The sequence below is a fragment of the Chenopodium album genome, chromosome 7, assembly GCF_948465745.1.
Source record: "Chenopodium album chromosome 7, dcCheAlbu1.1, whole genome shotgun sequence".
NCBI lineage: Eukaryota > Viridiplantae > Streptophyta > Magnoliopsida > Caryophyllales > Amaranthaceae > Chenopodium > Chenopodium album.
This window is the reverse complement of record NC_137840.1, coordinates 42,375,104-42,394,309: the sequence shown is the minus strand read 5'-3', so window position 1 is coordinate 42,394,309 and position 19,206 is coordinate 42,375,104.

The window sequence follows — 19,206 nt, the reverse complement described above, 5'->3', positions numbered from 1 at the left end:
ATGGACTAAAGCAAGCTAGTAGAAGTTGGAATCTACGATTCGATGAAGTCATCGGTAAGTTTGGTTTTATCAAGAATCCATATGAATCTTGTGTTTACAAGAAGGTCAGTGGAAATGACATCGCCTTCTTCGTCTTATATGTCGATGACATATTTCTCATTGGAAACAACATTTCATTGTTAGAGTCTGTAAAGGCCTGGCTTGGAAAATGTTTCTCAATGAAATACTTAGGAGAGGCTTAGTACATACTAGGCATCAAGATCTATAGGGATAGATCAAAAAGGATGATTGGATTGAGTCAAAGTACGTATATTGATAGGGTACTTGCTCGATTTAGCATGGAGGGGGCCAAGAGAGGTCACCTCTCAATGTCACATGGCATAAACCTAAGCAAGAAGCAGTGTCCACAAACACCTGATGAGCGGGAAAGAATGAATCTGATTCCATATGCCTCGCTTATTGGATTAATAATGTATGCCATGATATGTACTAGGCCAGATGTATCGTATTCCTTGAGTGCTACGAGCCGTTACCAATCAGATCCAGGAGAGGCTCATTGGACTGCGGCTAAGAATATCCTAAAGTACCTAAAAAGGAACAAGGATAAATTCCTGGTGTATGGTGGTTCAGAGGAATTAGTTGTTGAAGGTTTTACAGACGCAAGCTTCCAAACAGACAGAGACGATTTCAAATCGCAATCTGGATATGTGTTCTGTCTAAATGGAGGAGCTTTCAATTGGAAGAGTGTCAAGTAGTGTACAACTGCAGATTCTACAACTGAAACTGAGTACTTAACAGCTGCTGAAGCGACTAAGGAGGTTGTTTGGATTCGTAAGTTCATTGGTGAACTTGATGTTGTACCCTCCATAATGGGTCCAATAGCCCTCTATTGTGACAACAATGGAGCTATTGCTCAAGCCAAAGAGCCAAGGGAACATCAGAAAGTCAAACATGTCAAACGAAAATTTCACATGATTCGAGAATGGAAATCAGAAGGTGAAATCAGAATTTGCAAAGTTGGAACGGATGACAATGTAGCTGATCCACTTACTAAACCTTTGCCTCGAGTGAAGCACAACAAGCACGTTAAGGCAATGGGAATCAGGCATGTAGGAGACTGGCTTTGATTTCCTTGTTTAGTGTTTTAGTTTATTTTTGAACATTTAATGTACGACACTAAGAAAAATCATTCAAGTTTTGGAGTAATATAAATTTCATGCAATATTTTATTACTCCGTTTGCTATTTAATTGTGGTTTAGGATTAAATAATGAGTCCATTCGATTCTTGGAATATTCAAAATAGGGTATCAAGACCAGTCTTGGTAAGGAAACACCTATTAAGTGAACTTGAATATTATAATCGAAAATTGTCCCTAATCGAGGTCATTTAAACAATGGACGATTAATGACCAATTAAAAATCGTCATATGTATACTTCTCATTATGGCTATTGGAACCTATTTCCTTTACCATGAGCATTGTGAGTTCTCTTGTTTGAGTACTCGTCCGCTTTGGTGTTGTCAAACGTCTACCATAGTAGGGGATTATAACAGCAACACTCGGGCGGCTAGGTCCTCTCAGTAAGAGGAGCTACATTACAAGACTGGGAATGTCCCCCTACTAAGAATAGGAAAGATTTCTTTATTGTATACAAGGCCTCTCGTAGAGCGAGACTGTAAAAATGCATGGCCGTGCTCGGATGGATTTTAGAAATCATCGATTTATTGACAGTCGGACTCGGAATCAAGAAACACTTCTAGACGTAATAAGGATGACGAAATAATCTTACCTTATTGTAGGGAATAATTTCAAGCCTTTAATCCCACTAGCTCGAACCCCACTGTGATTATACATTAAAGTACGGTGGAGTCCAAAAGGGAAGAAGATAGAGCAAAAGAGTCGCCAACAAGTTTTTTAAGGAACTTGTAAACCGTTCACGAGGTGAAGGTTACACCCCTTAACGATCCAAGAGATCGTCAACTCCATAAGGTCATGAACAAAATAAGGGTCCGGGGATAAAGGTACAAATCCAATCTAAACGAGATTGAATCAGCCCTAATAATAGGCCTCTACTTTATTCTGATCGTATTCATGTGCGTTTTTTAATTAACATGCAATCAATATGATTAACCCTAAACCTGTTTATCTATGTTGGTTGAATTTAATGCACAAATAAACTATTATTGGCGATCACTTGAATTATAATCACAATTAACCTTACAAGATTATTAATTATCTTATTAAGCGCGATTGCAAATACAAATTCCCTTTAAGCATGCATAAAAGGTGATCAAGCAATAAAATAATAAGTATCAAGCAACATAAAAATAATCGATAATAATTATAACTATAATAATAATCATGAACAATAATTATAATAATAATAATAATAATAATATCATCATAAATTATTATCATCAAAATAATAATAATAATAATAATCATCATCATAAATTATAACAATTATAATCATAATCATGTTAATGTTAAAGCATAATAAGAGTAAGATCCTAGGCATGATACTAACAAGATTAATAACAAACCCTAGCATGTCACTAAGCAATAAAAATCAAAGCTTTAGCCCTAACATGATACTAACATGAATTTATATTAGAAAGAACATAGGAAGCATCATAAAAATCATATTTAATATTAAAAATACCCTAGACGTGATACTAGGAATACCGTAATAACAATGTAAACATGATATCTACATCATAATATCAATAAATCAATTAAAGTACTTACTTTGATGCCTCGTACCTCTTTCTAATAAAAAAATACACGCGTTAGTAACTTCAAGGAAAATAATAATCAAAACAATTAAATTAAATAATTGAAATATAAATTTGGGGACAAAACCCTCAGAAATTAAACCTTTCACGTCTAGGGCGAAGGCAACTTCGAATATGGCTAGGTGTTTCTAGATCTTGTGAATGCGGAATTTTGTATTAAAAAGAAAGAAAGAATTGAAGAAAGAAATGAATGCTAAAGAATTAATGTTTGTTGAGAATTGATGAGTGAGAGATGTAGATGATGAATGATTGTAGATGAATGAATTGTGAATGAAAAGAATTCGTGAATTGATCCTTGAAAACGAAGTTTTTGATACGATATTTATAGAGAAAATCAGCCAAAAAATATAATTTTACAAAACAGAGTCTGACGATCGCAAAACAGGATTGGCGCCAACCTTGGCTAGCTGACGCCAGGCACCGGTGGCTAGCGCCTGGCGCCAAGCTTGGTTCCAGGCGCCAAGGCCTGGGGTTGGACGCTAAATTGGATTTCAACGCGTTTTCGAAAATACGATAAATTTCCCGTACTGGAAGATAAAATAATATAATTTCTTCGAAAATGCTATTTAATCTTGATTAAAACTCTGAAAAGTCAACAAAGTCAACTTATCAATGCTAATTGAATTAGGAATGAAAAGAACCTTCTAGAAGATTCTAGAAGACTAAAACCATTCCTAATTGCATTAGGAATGATAAATCATATTAGGCCCTCCCCTAGATCATTGGGCCGTACATAAAGCTCAAACCGGGCCCAGTTTAGTAAATTGGCCATAACTTCCTCAATATTCATCGGAATTGGGCTTATAATTTATCGTTGGAAAGGTCTTTGCAAGCCCCATCCAACTACACCACTATTGGACCCATATCATGGACCAACCAAACTAGATTGGCTGTTTTCTTAAAAATAAAGTTTTCAAAAACAGGAAGAAGAGAAAAGAAATAAAACTTTACGCAACACTAGACCTTTCCACACTTCGTTTCATTCGATTATGATTCGACGTGAAAGGTACTCATCACCGGGTTTGGTTTTGGGGAGACACAAATGGGTGTCTACAGAATCCCCCACTTTGACTGAGTTTGGAGAAACGCAAGTTTCGAAAACAAAAGTCAAAGTATCGATAGGGACGGAGAATAATTTAGAACGTTCTGCTATCCTAAATCAATCTTGTAATGCCGATACCTGCAAAACTAGCGTTAGTTAAACAAATAGAAGAGTTAAGAAACGCGTATCTTGCACCGTCGAGCACACGTCTCTGAAGGTAACCGATTGTTTTGATGACCACCTGCAAGCTAGAGAATGCCATCTCGCTTGAAAACCGCTACGCCCGTAACTGCTTCCAATTTGGAAAATTGCTTCGCCTGAAACGACGTTCCTCCGCTATGATAATATTCCACATCCTAGGGAATACCATCGAAGATTATTTCTCTTAAAACAATCCTCATCCGCATTGATAATATTCCACATCCTAGGGAATACCATCGAAGATTATTTCTCTTGAAACAATCTCCATCTGTTTGTAACAACTCTCCACAATCTAGGGAACGCCACCTTGATGTTTCGATGTTCACTCGTCTCTGAACAAAGAGCTTCTTTTTGATATGACTCTAATTTCCGCTGTGATAGTCTTCGAAAAGATCACTGCTTCTTAATGTTTGCTATGCCAGTACGTCGGTACTTTGCTGCTTGTGAACCAGTATGTCGCTGCTTTTGCTGTGATGACAATCCTCTTTTCTTTGGGAATAGTTGCCAACACAACTCTTGTATGATGTATGACAATCCGATTTAGGGAAAGTTATCAATGCCACGTAACAATCCATCCTTGGAAATATTGCCATGATGAAGCGACAATCCGTACCTCGGAAAATTTGCCAAAATCTAATTTTTGGAAAAGTTTCCAATGCTTCGTAACAATCTTTCATAAGAACTTTGCTACGATCGACAATCCACATCTTGGAATATAACTCTTGAAAGCAATCCACCTTGGAAATTTGCCAACGCTGTGCGACAATCCTTTTGGGAAAATATTGCCACTATTGACAATCCACGTCTTGGAACATTTGCAAAAAAGAGTCGACCGACAATCCACTTCGGGAAAATTTGCCACTTACTGAAATGAATGACAATCCACGTTGATTAACTTTTGCCGATATTTATGATGAATAGAAACCTACAACAATCCTTTGGGAAATTTTGCTATAGGGAACTGGGTGTATGACAATCCAATTTCAGAAAACTTGCCAGCAATGACAATCCGAACTTGGAAAAAATTGCCAAACAAAGAAGGAGCACGACAATCCATATTTGTAAATATTGTCGTTTAAGTGCTTGCTTTTGAACCGATTGTAATGAGCCAGTGTTTTAGGCGCTTAAGCTAAGTGTGACGATTTTTTGTCTGGTCAATCACTTACTACGATTGTAATCGAGCCGACTACTAATCATGTCAAAATTGCTTATAGGGGCTAACTGGCGTACCAAGGAACCTGAAATTGCTGCATGAGGTCGAAATCACCTTTCTGAGAGGCTTCGAGCTCTGTCGTTGCTGATATATCTCTGGCGCTAGGAATTGGAGTAGGGTCTTCCCTATTCTGTTGCGCCTGTATTTATTTTTTACTATAGAACTTTGCCAATTTCTTTAATTATCTTAGGGTTGACCTAAGGCTTAATGTTGCTTGACTCATCGACTTGACATGACTCAAGGTATAAACTTGACTCGATATGATTGACTGACTCGAGGTTGACTCGACTCAAAGTAAAAGGACACGTGTGTTAGAATCAAATCAAAGTGATATGACACGACATGACTCAATGTGTACATGACTCGTGTGTGCATTGTAATGTGATCGTGCGACTCGAAAAATGCAAAAAAAGCAAAAAATTTCCGTCAATTTTGTGGAGGGTACCGACTTTCTCCCGAAAAAGAAAGACATGAAAAAGAAAATCAAAAGTTTGAAGATGCATGTTGAATGAGCTTAGTAAGATGTTGTTTGATACTGTCTCTCAAGGTGCAAGGATCAATCCATCCTAGGCTATCTCAATGGTTGACTCCATGATGAAAGTATTTGGGGAACTTAGGCACAGAGGCTAAGTACTTCATACTTCGATGCAAAGACAATTACGATTGATGAGTGATGTTTTATGACGAGGCATGCTTCAACGGTGTGTTAAGATTCCATGACAAAGGGTTCCTAAGGGAAAGTATATTTGGTCATGTATTTGTGCAGTGTGTGAAGGTGACACTAAAGTTAGGCCGCAAGAGCTAAGTGTGTGGGAAACTATTGTTTGTTAAAACAAGTCAAATGGTGGTGACTCTTAGGCTAGATAACCTAATGATGTAGGGATCAAGCCCCCAAGTCTAGCTCTAAGTGAATAGGGATGAGCATTGGAGATCCCTTGATATGATCATGGTGCAAGTGTGTGAATATGAATATGAATGCATGTTTATTACGGCCGCACCTCGATGTGAGGTTGCCTACGTATCCGTTAGGAATCAGGCCGAACGTAGCTCTAGCCGAACCTCGCACAAGTGTGTATACCTCAAAAAAGGTCTTTTTAAGGGTTTTAGCGTGGTTAGGCTAAAGGTTTGAAGAAGAAGGGGATAAAGGCTCAAGACCCTAGATAAGCCCCCAAGGTGTGCAACCTTGCTTTTGAATATTTGTATTTTTATGCTTGAGGTTTTCTACTCTTTTTTAGCTCTTTCTTTTGTTTTAGCATTTATTTCATTTTTATAAGTGTGGGCAATCTCGATCATGCAGTCTATCACTCACTTGGCATTCATGTTTCTCGAGCACTCGATAAGAGACGCTCTGAGACGTGTTCATATCGAAGATATTTTTATATCAAAGACATTGGAACACTTGCCCTTTTGTACACTTTTATTTATTTTTTTGCTTTTGCTTATTTTTACTATTTTTTGAATTTCTGAAATCACTCAAGCTTTGTTCTTTGAAAATTGCATAAGTTGCACACCATCCCATCCTAAGATTAGATAGATGTAGGTTGAAAAAAGAAAGGTCTATCGTTAGACGAGGCTCAAAGTGGTTTATGAAGAAAGGATTTGTAAATTAGAAAGGCGAAAGGAGATATGATGTGGCTACAAGGGGTGCTGCGCCTCAAATCATTGGTATACCTTGTGCTTAATTCGACATGGATTTTTTTTCTTTATTTATTTTTTTTTTATTATATTTGATGCAATATAATGAAATGATCATATATAAGGAAATAAATGCTTATCTTATTAGAAAGGGAAAAGAAAAGAAAAACTACAAAAATAATCTAAAGGAAAAGAAAAGGTGCCTATGCTAGACTTATTGGGGAAAGCAAAAAATGAAAAAGAAATAGAAAAAGAGGTCATGAAATCTTGTCATTGAATCTCGCCTCTTGTCTTGTGTTGTTTGCTCCGACATCATCTAGTCTTCTCGCTAGCTAGAGGCGATGGGATCCTATTTGCCTCTATGAGATCTTGAATGAGGTTTTGAAACCTGTAGCATTCATCAGTAGTATGACCGTGCCCTCGATGGTACTTGCAATAGGAGTTTGGATTCCATCTCGAAGATCGATTTTTTGGTGTTGGATCCTCGGTAGGGCCAATAGGTTTGATTAATCCTCGATCATAGAGACGATCGAAAGCAGCATCGTAGGTCATTCCAATGGGTGTGAACTCTCGCCTGGGTCTCCTTTTAGATCCTTGATTGTCCATGGCTAAGACACCATTATGGTCAAAGGTACTAATATTATTACTAGAGTGGGCATTTTCTGAAGAAGAAGGATTGTCGTTCTTCTTTCCTTTCCAGCCACCGTGGTTACTATTGTTAGTAGCTTTTTTGCTTTGCGAGGTCGTCTTCCATTTCAATTCCGATGCCATAAACGGCCTTGAAAGTATTCAAGTTGTGTTGATATTTTAAGTGCTTTGAATACTTTTCTTGGAGATTCTTGACAAACATCCTTACAAACTCCTTTTCGGTGGGGACCTCAATCATCTTGGTGGAAGTTTCCCTCCATTTATTAAAGAAAGAAGTAAAGCCTTCATTCTCTTTTTGTCTTAGCATCTCAAGTTGTCTATGGTCGGTTTCAACTTGAATGTTGCACTTGTACCTATCAACGAAAGCATTTACTATCGATTCCCAGGTAAAGGTTTTCTCTTTGTCAAGGGAGAAGAACCGTTGTTGGCAAACGGTTTCAAGAGATAGTGGGAACAGAGAAGGGAAAACCTTCTTATCGATACTCTTAACACTCATTATGGTTTCAAAAGCTCTTAGATGAAAGTAAGGGTTATCTGTTGCCTTGAATTTAGGGATGTCAGTGGCGTTGAACTTATGCGGAAGAAGTTCCTTGTCCAGCGAGACCCCTTGCGAACTCATGCCCTGAAATTTATAGTCACTAGATAGCTTGCTTAGACTCTCTTGCATGAGATCCATATGTCGTTGCTTCACGGGATCATCGACCTTAAGTGCGAGAAGTTTCAGTGTCTCAGTCACAGTAGCCAATTGGTTCTTAAGATCATTGACTTCTTCTTGAGTTGCCATTATCTTCTTAGCCTTCCTCCTTTGGAGAATCGGTTTATCAATAAACGAGACTTGAATAAAGAGGTTGTCCTTGATTAATCGCCCTTCTCTCCTTAACCAAGTACTGTGGAAAAGGAAATTGGGGATATTTATTGATAATTATTTGACTCAAACTTTATTCAACATGCAATGGATGGAGGAAGTGAAGAAAAATTGGAATAGAATGTGAAAGAAGATTTAGATGGAGGGATATGAAGAATTAGAAATAGAATGTACCCCCCCAACTCAAATGACGGAAAAAAAAAACCGACTCATGCATGAACCTAAGACATGGTCATGGTGATGTGTACTCAGAGTGTGTGCTAAGACTAGTGAGTGTAGATGGTACGTTAAGACTCGTGTCAAGACCATGTGGCTAGACTATGTGACTGAGACTCGATTAATGACTTGACAAGGTGTTATTGACAACGAAATTAACCGAATTAAACAGAAAACTGATTAATTAGACTTTAGGTGACGACTCGACAAATAATCCGAACTGTCGGCCAAGCGACAGAACTGGCGTCACACTGTTGAGGACGGCACCAGACAATTTACCTGTCGTCTGGCGCTACACACCATAGTGTGGCGCTACAGCTCAGACTTTGGCGCCAATAGTGGAGCTTTGGTCTGGGACTGTTTTCGGTATTATTAGTCAACTGGGGTTTGCCTAAAGTCGTACTAGGTCAATTCCGATGAAAAATTAGACTTTAATGACTCAAATTAATCAATTAATTAATTAATTAGGCAAAGTTCTTTAAGTCATTAATTTATTTATTCTCAACACAAATCAACAAACGGTTAAGAGAAACATAGAATATATATGCACAACAAATAATGCATAAATTAGTCAAGTAGGCACAATATGATGCAATGAGTTTGCAACCTAACCATGGCTGTAGTTCTCTAAAGTTCGGGATATGGTTTAGTCAAAGTGGGTCCATGGTTAATTGTCCGTATGCACCGCGCGGAAGCCTGACCGTGAAGGGTTGGCGCGAGTGGATGGGACACCACGAGTTTTAGAAAAAAACTCGCTTCCATAGTTTGGTGAATTCAACATCTCGGATGTACCCTTTGTTGCACGGAGCGTTCAATCGGGCAGATGGAGCATGAATTCCCAGAGGGTTATGTCCATTTGTAGAACACATATAGGTTTCAGAAAAGTGAGAAAAAATTCAATCGGGAAGTAGGATCGAGCAAACAATACGAAAAACTGGTCGAAATTAGAACGCATATTTCTGGCTCGATATTGGGGGAAATTGGCGCCAACAATCAGAGACTGGCGCCAGCTTTTAATTGTAGCGCCTGGCGCCAATACTAGCGTCTAGCGCTACGAATAAAATGATGGCGCCAGGCTCTGGCCCCTGACGCTACTTCCCACATGCCTCAGCAGCTTTCTGTGCTCGATAAAATTTTCCAGTTTCGCGCGGTGTTATTTCAGTCCTACTTGTAAAATATATTCCTCAAATTTCCTACGTGTAAAATCCTATGTTTTTAACTCATTACGGATGGTCTTGCCAATGAGATATTTTTTATGCATATGACAATAATGTTAATAAAAATTACGCAAATGAAATACTTAGAACTTTTCGAGTCTCATCCACTCATTCTAAATCATTGCCGAAACAAATTCAGGAATTAAAATAGAAATCCTCCCTAGTGGAGTCGCCAAAAACAGTAGGGAATAATTTCAAGCCTTAAATCCCACTAGCTCGAACCCCACTGTGATCATACACTAAAGTACGGTGGCGTCCAAAAGGGAAGAAGATAGAGCAAAAGAGTCGCCAACAAGTTTTTTAAGGAACTTGTAAACCGTTCACGAGGTGAAGGTTACACCCCTTAACGATCCAAGAGATCGTCAACTCCATAAGGTTATGAACCAAATATGGGTCCGGGGATGAACGTACAAATCCAACCTAAAAGAGATTGAACCTGCCCTAATAATATGCCTCTACTTTATTCTGATCGTATTCATGTGCGCTTTTTAATTAACATGCAATCAATAGGATTAACCCTAAACCTGTTTATCTATGTTGGTTGAATTTAATGCACAAATAATTATTATTGGCGATCACTTGAATTATAATCACAATTAACCTTACAAGATTATTAATTATCTTATTAAGCGCGATTGCAAATACAAATTCCCTTTAAGCATGCATAAAAGGTGATCAAGCAATAAAATAATAAGCATCAAGCAACATAAAAATAATCAATAATAATTATAACCATAATAATAATCATGAACAACAATTATAATAATAATAATAATATCATCATAAATTATCATCATCAAAATAATAATAATAATAATAATAATAATAATAATAATAATAATAATAATAATAATAATAATAATAATAATAATAATAATAATAATAATAATAATAATAATAATAATAATAATAATAATAATAATCATCATCATAAATTATAACAATTATAATCATAATCATGTTAATGTTAAAGCATAATAAGAGTAAGATCCTAGGCATGATACTAACAAGATTAATAACAAACCCTAGCATGTCACTAAGCAATAAAAATCATAGCTTTAGCCCTAACATGATACTAACATGAATTAATATTAGAAAGAACATAGGAAGCATCATAAAAATCATATTTAATATTAAAAATACCCTAGACGTGATACTAGGAATACCGTAATAACAATGTAAACATGATATCTACATCATAATATCAATAAATCAATTAAAGTACTTACTTTGATGCCTCGTACCTCTTTCTAATAACAAAATACACGCGTTAGTAACTTCAAGGAAAATAATAATCAAAACAATTAAATTAAATAATTGAAATATAAATTTGGGGACCAAACCCTCAGAAATTAAACATTTCACGTCTAGGGCGAAGGCAACTTCGAATATGGCTAGGTGTTTCTAGATCTTGTGAATGCGGAATTTTGTATTAAAAAGCAAGAAAGAATTGAAGAAAGAAAAGAATGCTAAAGAATTAATGTTTGTTAAGAATTGATGAATGAGAGATGTAGATGATGAATGATTGTAGATGAATGAATTGTGAATGAAAAGAATTCATGAATTGATCCTTGAAAACGGAGTTTTTGATACGATATTTATAGAGAAAATCAGCCAAAAAAGATAATTTAACAAAACAGAGTCTGACGATCGCAAAACAGGATTGGCGCCAACCCTGGCTAGCTGGCGCTAGGCACCGGTGGCTAGCGTCTGGCGCCAAGCCTGGTTCCAGGCGCCATGGCCTAGGGTTGGATGCCAAACTGGATTTCAACGCGTTTTCGAATATACGATAAATTTCCCGTACTGGAAGATAAAATAATATAATTTCTTCGAAAATGCTATTTGATCTTGATTAAAACTCTGAAAAGTCAACAAAGTCAACTTATCAATGCTAATTGAATTAGGAATGAAAAGAACCTTCTAGAAGATTCTAGAAGACTAAAACCATTCCTAATTGCATTAGGAATGATAAATCATATTAGGCCCTCCCCTAGATCGTTGGGTCGTACATAAAGCTCAAACCGGGCCCAGTTTAGTAAATTGGCCATAACTTCCTCAATATTCATCGGAATTGGGCTTATAATATATCGTTGGAAAGGTCTTTGCAAGCCCCATCCAACTACACCACTATTGGACCCATATCATGTACCAACCAAACTAGATTGGCTGTTTTCTTAAAAATAAAGTTTTCTAAAACAGGGAGAAGAGAAAAGAAATAATACTTTCCGCAACACTAGACCTTTCCACACTTCGTTTCATTTGATTATGTTTCGATGTGAAAGGTACTCATCACCGGGTTTGGTTTTGGGGAGACACAAATGGGTGTCTACACTTATAGTTCATCAAGAGACATAGGAAATGGGCTATATACTAAATGTTCACTTGTCCGAAAGGACAAGTGGGAGATTAAAAGAAATGGTGTCCTTCACACAAGTGTATTATTCTGATAGCGGGTTTAGAATTATTTAAAAATATATTCAGTAAGGTCAAGTGATCAGAATGCTTGGGTGGAGGCCGCTTCCGATCAGTAATATTAATGTATAATTATTATTACAGCTTAATCTTTGTAAGACCCTAATAATTCTCCCTTTTCCAAACCACTTACTTTAAATAAAAATAGAGGAGAACCATTGGCATGTTACCACCACGTGTTAAAACGTTAAGGCTTTAACAAAGTATTGCAGCGAAAATCCAACTTAAATTTGAAAAAAATATAATTTAGAAAACTAATAAGTCAAAGCTTACAAATTGGAACCATAAAGGCCCTTATTTAAAACCAAACCAATAATCAGAGTCCCAAAACATAATTAAAGTAGTGAAACATAAATAAGTTCAACACAAAGAATGAATACTCTCAATCACACCAATCCCTTGACAATGCGTATGTCAAATCACCGAACTTCACATCATCAAGCTAACCTATGCAATACTGCTCCCCAATAATACAAGGGTAATAATTGGATCATCACAGGGTCATTGAAAGGCGAAGGCCATGACCAAAAGAAAACACAGAAAAGCACGCAATCAGCAAAATTGATTACATACAAGCTACAACGCACAAAACCTGACATGCTCAACTAATTAAAGTAAATAAACATACAACTTGAATTCATTAATCAAGACTCCACACTTAAACAATTCAATTGACTCAACATACTTTCTAACCAATTCTATAATCTCGACTCTTTATATTTAATTTAATTAATTTAGTTTGGAGTAAGCAATAGACGAGGTTGTCCAATCCACCAAATCATTTTGGTCCCAAATGACCATTTAAAATAAAAGTTTAGCGCGATGCAAGAATGGGCGCGACTCCATTCTCACAAAGTTAGTCTAGGATCCCATCTAACTTTCATTATAAAATAAAATGTAAATACCAAAAGAAAAGAAGACATGTTGATCAAACAAGCCTCGGAAAGCCACGGGCTACCACCGTGTACCCCAACCCATAATTGTCAATACTCTAGAAGTGCACGCTTTCTAGAGTTTTATTGCTCATCAAACTTTCACTTTACGTGATTACAATTTTAATTAATAGCCGACTCGATCCAATAGACCATACATAAAAATCATACATTAATTTTCTTTTAATCTTATTTAGGACAATGGTGATCACATCACTAATTGACCTTTAATTTCATTAAACTTCCAAATTATCCAAATTGTTGAACATAGTCAACTTACCTAGCCATTTCGGCTTAATCCACCTTTACTCAACATACTAACAAGTCATGATTGAGTAATAAAATTAATAACAACGTTGTGGAATAATTAATAAATTCATTCCACTTAAACCATTCAATTTCAATCCTTTAATAATCTAAATGTGGTTAACAAACCAATCCAATAAAAATATGCTTGTATCAACATTCCACACAAAAAATTAATCAAATATAATTCAACATGTTTGCATCCATAATCCCATACAAACATAATCAATTCACCAAAACATGTCTCATAAACATAAGCACATGAATAAATTAAATGTATAACCAATCAATTTTCATCCAAGTGTTCTCTAATCATGAAACTAAGTTCTTTTTTTTGGCACCTAAACATGATACTACTTACAACGAAGTAGACATGTACGTACCTCGTATAAACAATCCTTTGTGCCACTTTTAATCAATTAAATGTCTCCAAGGGAATAATCACTTCCTAGAAAACAACCAATAATCACAAATTAATACTTAACCAAATTTCCAGCAATATAAATTAGATTAAAAGTTCTTAAAACTTCCTTAAAAACTTGTTTTTATGCTTAATTAATCAATAGAAATACAATAGGAACAAAATCCCCAAATTAATTGATCATAAGAACCCTAAAATCCGAATTTCAATAAATTAAAACCCTTGGTTTATAATTCATAAAATCTGAAAATTTATAACATAATTAAAATATGAAATTATTAGTTTAAAACATCAAAAACATGATTTTTATACTAAAACTATAATCTTTACACTACAAAATCAAAACCCAAAACAATTTAATAATAAACAAGATAGTAGAACAAAAATAAAAGGAGGAGGAAAGAGGGGCAGCCACGGTGGGCCGCTTTGTGGGTCGCCGACGGTGGTGGGCGGTGACCGGCAGCAGGGGAAGTAGTGAGCTATGCTCACGTGATGAAAGAAATGAAAGAAAGAAAAAGAAAAGAAAAAGGGAAAAGAAATGGAAAGAAAAAATAAGGGAAAAAAAATAAAGAAATAAAATAAAGAGAAGACAGTTTACTAACCTTTTTGTGCGGGGAAAAATTTGGGGATGTATGGGTATTTATAGGAGAGAGAGTTGTAGGGTAAGTAGTAAGATTGAGCCTCATAAAATTAATGGGCCAATTAAGTAAATAAGATGAGTTTGGCTTTGTTTGTTTGGACATGAATTTTAGAATGAAGGTATGTATAAAAATTTGTACCAAAATAATTTTCGACCCAAAATTACAAATTGATACTTTTGAAATTAAATTCCGGAAAAATACAAATAAATATTATAGATAATATAGAATTTCATTTATAATATATTTAAAAATATGGGGGATTACAATCTTGACTGAACCCTTCGGGTCACACCCAAGCAAATATACGAACCGACTCGGCGAATTAAATCGGAACAAATTAATTCGTCTCCCGAGTGTTAAATATTGAGACGTCGGATATTCGAGCTCAGAGCGTCAAAATCGAGCGTCGGAAGTCGAGTCAAAAATAGTAAAAGACGAGACGGAATAATTAGTAATAAATCAACAATGACTAAAATACCCTTAGTATCGGAATCCCGAGTGCTAGGGGATTAGGCAAGCTAGTAGCCCGTACAATGTGCGAGGCTTGCTAGCAAGCTACGGCTAGAAGCCCGTAAGCATTGCGTGGCTTGCTAGCGCGCTACTGCTAGCAGTGCCTATCGGCAGCAGAAGCCCGCACATATTTGTTTGGGCGTGCTGGGCCGAGAAGGCAACAGCTAGCAGCCCACGTGTGCGGGGCTATGTTGGGTCGAGTTCTAGGGACGAGTCATTGGAGAAGCATGTGAAGAGAGTGTGTTTGTGTGAGGACATGTGGCACAAGGAGATGAAGGAGTGGGGAGCAAGTATGGTCCCCTCCTCTCCAAGTGGTCCTCACATCTCTTTACATACAACAAGGACACTTGTTGATTTATTACTTGCTTGCCTATTTAATTTATTTTAGCTTTAAATTAAATTGTGGAATTTCATTATCCCACATTGATGAGATTGAAATTTTCACTCCCACTTTTCTCTATAAATACCCATCTTGGGATTTGGAGAAAAGTGCTTGAGTGGGAGTTAGAAAGAGCATTGCATTTTGGCAAAAACTCTTAAACTCCATTAACACTTGGGTTTTGGTCGGACCTTGCTAACTCCAAGGTAGCGGACCTAAAAAGTCGGTGTTCGTCCTTTGTGGGTGGATACTGTTGGAGGCTCGGTATTTTCAAAGCTAAAGCTTTTAAGTAAGAGCCCGACTTTGAGGGCGAAGCACGCGTCAAAGGTAAATTCAGATTTTATCCTTTTATGTTTATTTGTTATGCTTTATGGTTTTATTAATCGCGAGTAGTTTTTTGGGTCGGGGTTGTTTCCGCGTTAAGTTGGAATTACAAAACCCCAACAGAATTTAAATGCAAGTTATTAATTCAATCATCTGAAAAAATCAAATTGAAAGGTAAATTGATGAATTTAGAGGAGAGAGAAACGTACCCAAGAGAAGAGAGAAAGAGAAGGAGAAAGAAGGGTTCTAGTTCTAGAGTAGTAGCTATATGGGTTATGGTTTTCGGGGAAACAAGGCGGCTACTGTAGGGGTTGGATTGCCGGAGAAAGTAAGGGCGGGTATGGGGAGGGGATACGGTGGCTGGAATGGGGACGAGATATGGTGGCATGGCTGAGGCTGGGGTTTTTGTTTTTTTTCTTTTTTAATTAGTTTTGTTTTTATTATTATTATTATTAAATATTAAAATAAACCTATTAAAATCCTACACGTGTCTTATAATCTTAGAAACAGGATACTAAAATAATCCAACCGGTCAGGGACTGTTATTGGAAGATGGGGGTCAAAGGTGGAATTGTTTCTGGAATTTCAAAAGGTGGGATTGTTTATGGAATGCTGACTAAAGGTGGGATTATTAGATTACATTTTTCCTTAAATATTTACATGTAAATTGTAAAACATTCTGTGAATTGTTGTGAAAAGTAAGTTGTTTAGGAAAATTTTGTGTAATTTGTGGGGGTAGTTATCATCAGTGTGCATTTTTTCACAATCATCTTATAAGCTCTATCCAATCAAGGGTTGGGATGTTACATATTTCTTTTTTCTTAATCCTTTTCATTTTTTAACTTTTCAATAGTTATTCAACTATTTTTTTGTTTTTTTCAATACAAATTGAACTCACTCATGCAAAAGTAAGAGTGAGTATTATGATGTGTATCTGTTAGAAATATGAGATGTCGGAAAATATATGTGTTTTCGACATCTCATATCTCCTTTAATGTCCCCAACATTGAAGAAAACAGAAAATTGTATCCATTTTTTTTAAAGGCTAAAGGTAAGTGTATCCCAAGACCAAGACTTATACTCCATCCTTTGTCACATTAAATTTCCACTAATTTTTAATTAGGTTTTGGGTTTTTCTAAGTTATGCCCCCCAAGTTCTTTGGTTTCTAAGTTGTACCCATGCTTTTTCAAATTTATAAGTTGTGTCCTCCACCTCACGATATTTTATCAACAATACCCTTTGACAGCCATATTCGTTAAAGAAAATTAAGTTATTTTATTAACAATGGTTTCGTGGCGTTATTAATTTGACACGTGTCCCGTTTTAATTGGTTTAAGACTTTCAAAAAAATCTTAAAATCAGAAAATAAAATAATTAAAAAAAAGGTTATTGTTAACGTCAAATGTTATTGTTAATAAACATTAGTGAGGTTCAGGGCAAAGATTAGACGTTTGAAAAAGTATGGGCACACAACTTAGAAACCGAAAAAGTTTTGGGGGCATAACTTAGAAAAACCCTTAGTTTTTTTTTATTATTCAGACTCAGACAAGACACTACAAGAAATTAGCAGTTTTTCAACAACCAAAATCTTTCGCAAAAAATAGCTAAAGTTGTGGCAAAAAATAGTTACGACATTCAATTATCGTAATCGTTTAGTCTTAATAACACTAGTAGAAAATAATAAATAGGCACCCCCTATTTGCCACTGGTTCATTCCAAACCGGTGGAAAAAATGGGCTGGAAAATGGGCGGAAAACAGAACCTAGAGTTAAGGCATCAGTTCAATTCAAAATCGGTGGCAAAACTATAAAGGCCACCGAGTGGAACCGGTGCCTTTGTGAACCGGTGGCATTTTGAAAAAAAAGCCGTCCTTTTTTCTCTTTCCTTCCCCCTCCATTCTTCCTTCTCTTTCCTTAACATTTTCATTTCGTTCAAACCCACAAAAACCCACTGTTACATTCGAGCAAACCTAGAAAAACCCGACTACTCCTCCCCTTTTCCCTCCACCACATATGCCACCTTGAATGGAGGTTCGAAGACGTCATGCCACCTCTCTTCTCCCCTATTCGAAGACCCTGTCCTTCTCTTCTCTGCTGTTCAAAGAAGCCGCACCAGCTATCTTCTCTACTTAAAACCCCCTCCACCTCTCTTCTCTTCTGTTCGAAGACGTCGCGCCGCTACCCTAAAGGTCGCCACCGGACCACCTTCCACGGCTGCTGCTCCATCTCTCCTTCCCTTCAAGCTAAATTAAACCACAATTTGAGTGTTTTAGGTTTAATTTTTTTTCTTTATTCACAATTATTTTATAAATCATGTACTTTTATTAATTTCTTTTGCATGTTGAAGAATTGTTAGGCAAATTAAAATTTAGGTTTTAATATAATTTTACTTCAATTTTCATCAATTTTTTTTATTTGGAAATTGTGAAAATATTAGAAATTAGTAACCTTGTTACTCATTAAGTTTGATTTTAGTATGTTTTAATGGTTAATTTAATTTGTTTTGATGTGTAGTTTTGAATAAAGTAGAGAATATTAACCTTGTTACTTAATTAGCTGAAATTTTGTATGTTATAATGGTTAGTTTTAAGTTGTTTTGATGGGTAATTTTGAATAAATTAGAGATTAGAAACCTTGGTATTAAATTAGTTGAGTTTTGGAATGTTTAAATGGTTAATTTTAAGTTTTTTTATGAGTATTTTTTATTAAATTTGAGATTAGTAACCTTGTTACAAAATTAGTTGAATTTTGGAATTTTTTTATGGTTAATTTAAAGTTGGTTTGATGGGTAATTTTGAATAAATTAGAGATAAGTAACCTTGTTAGTTTAGAAATTTTAAATAAATTAGATGAATTTTGAACAAAGTAGTGACTACATAGTTTAGCAATTGTTAAATTGATGAATGATGTGTTTTAGCTTAGAGAAATAAATTACTGAATTGACTTGTTATGAGAAATAAATAGTACATACATGATATTTAACCTATTTTTTGTTTATTGTTTTTTTAATAGATTTGTGAATTGAAGCACGAGTTTAGCTTGAGGACTACATATTGAGCTCAAGTGGGTAGTTGCTATATTGGTATGACTTATAAACTTTACTAAGCTATATTTCTTTCTATTTATCCATTTAATAAAAGTTTATTCATGATATTGCAACTTGTGTATTGTTTAATTGCAAATAAATACAACAATATATAGAATACTTGCATCAACATATGCCTAGATACCTGTTCAAGGCTTTCTCATTAGGAGAAAGCCTTGATAGTCCCCGGTTGGGACTGTTCTTGAAAGTGTACTCTCACTTAGGTGGTGAATGTATGTTTTCTTTTCGATTTTAAGGAACATCTTGGCTTACCATTTCCTCACTATGTTCTCTAGGTACATA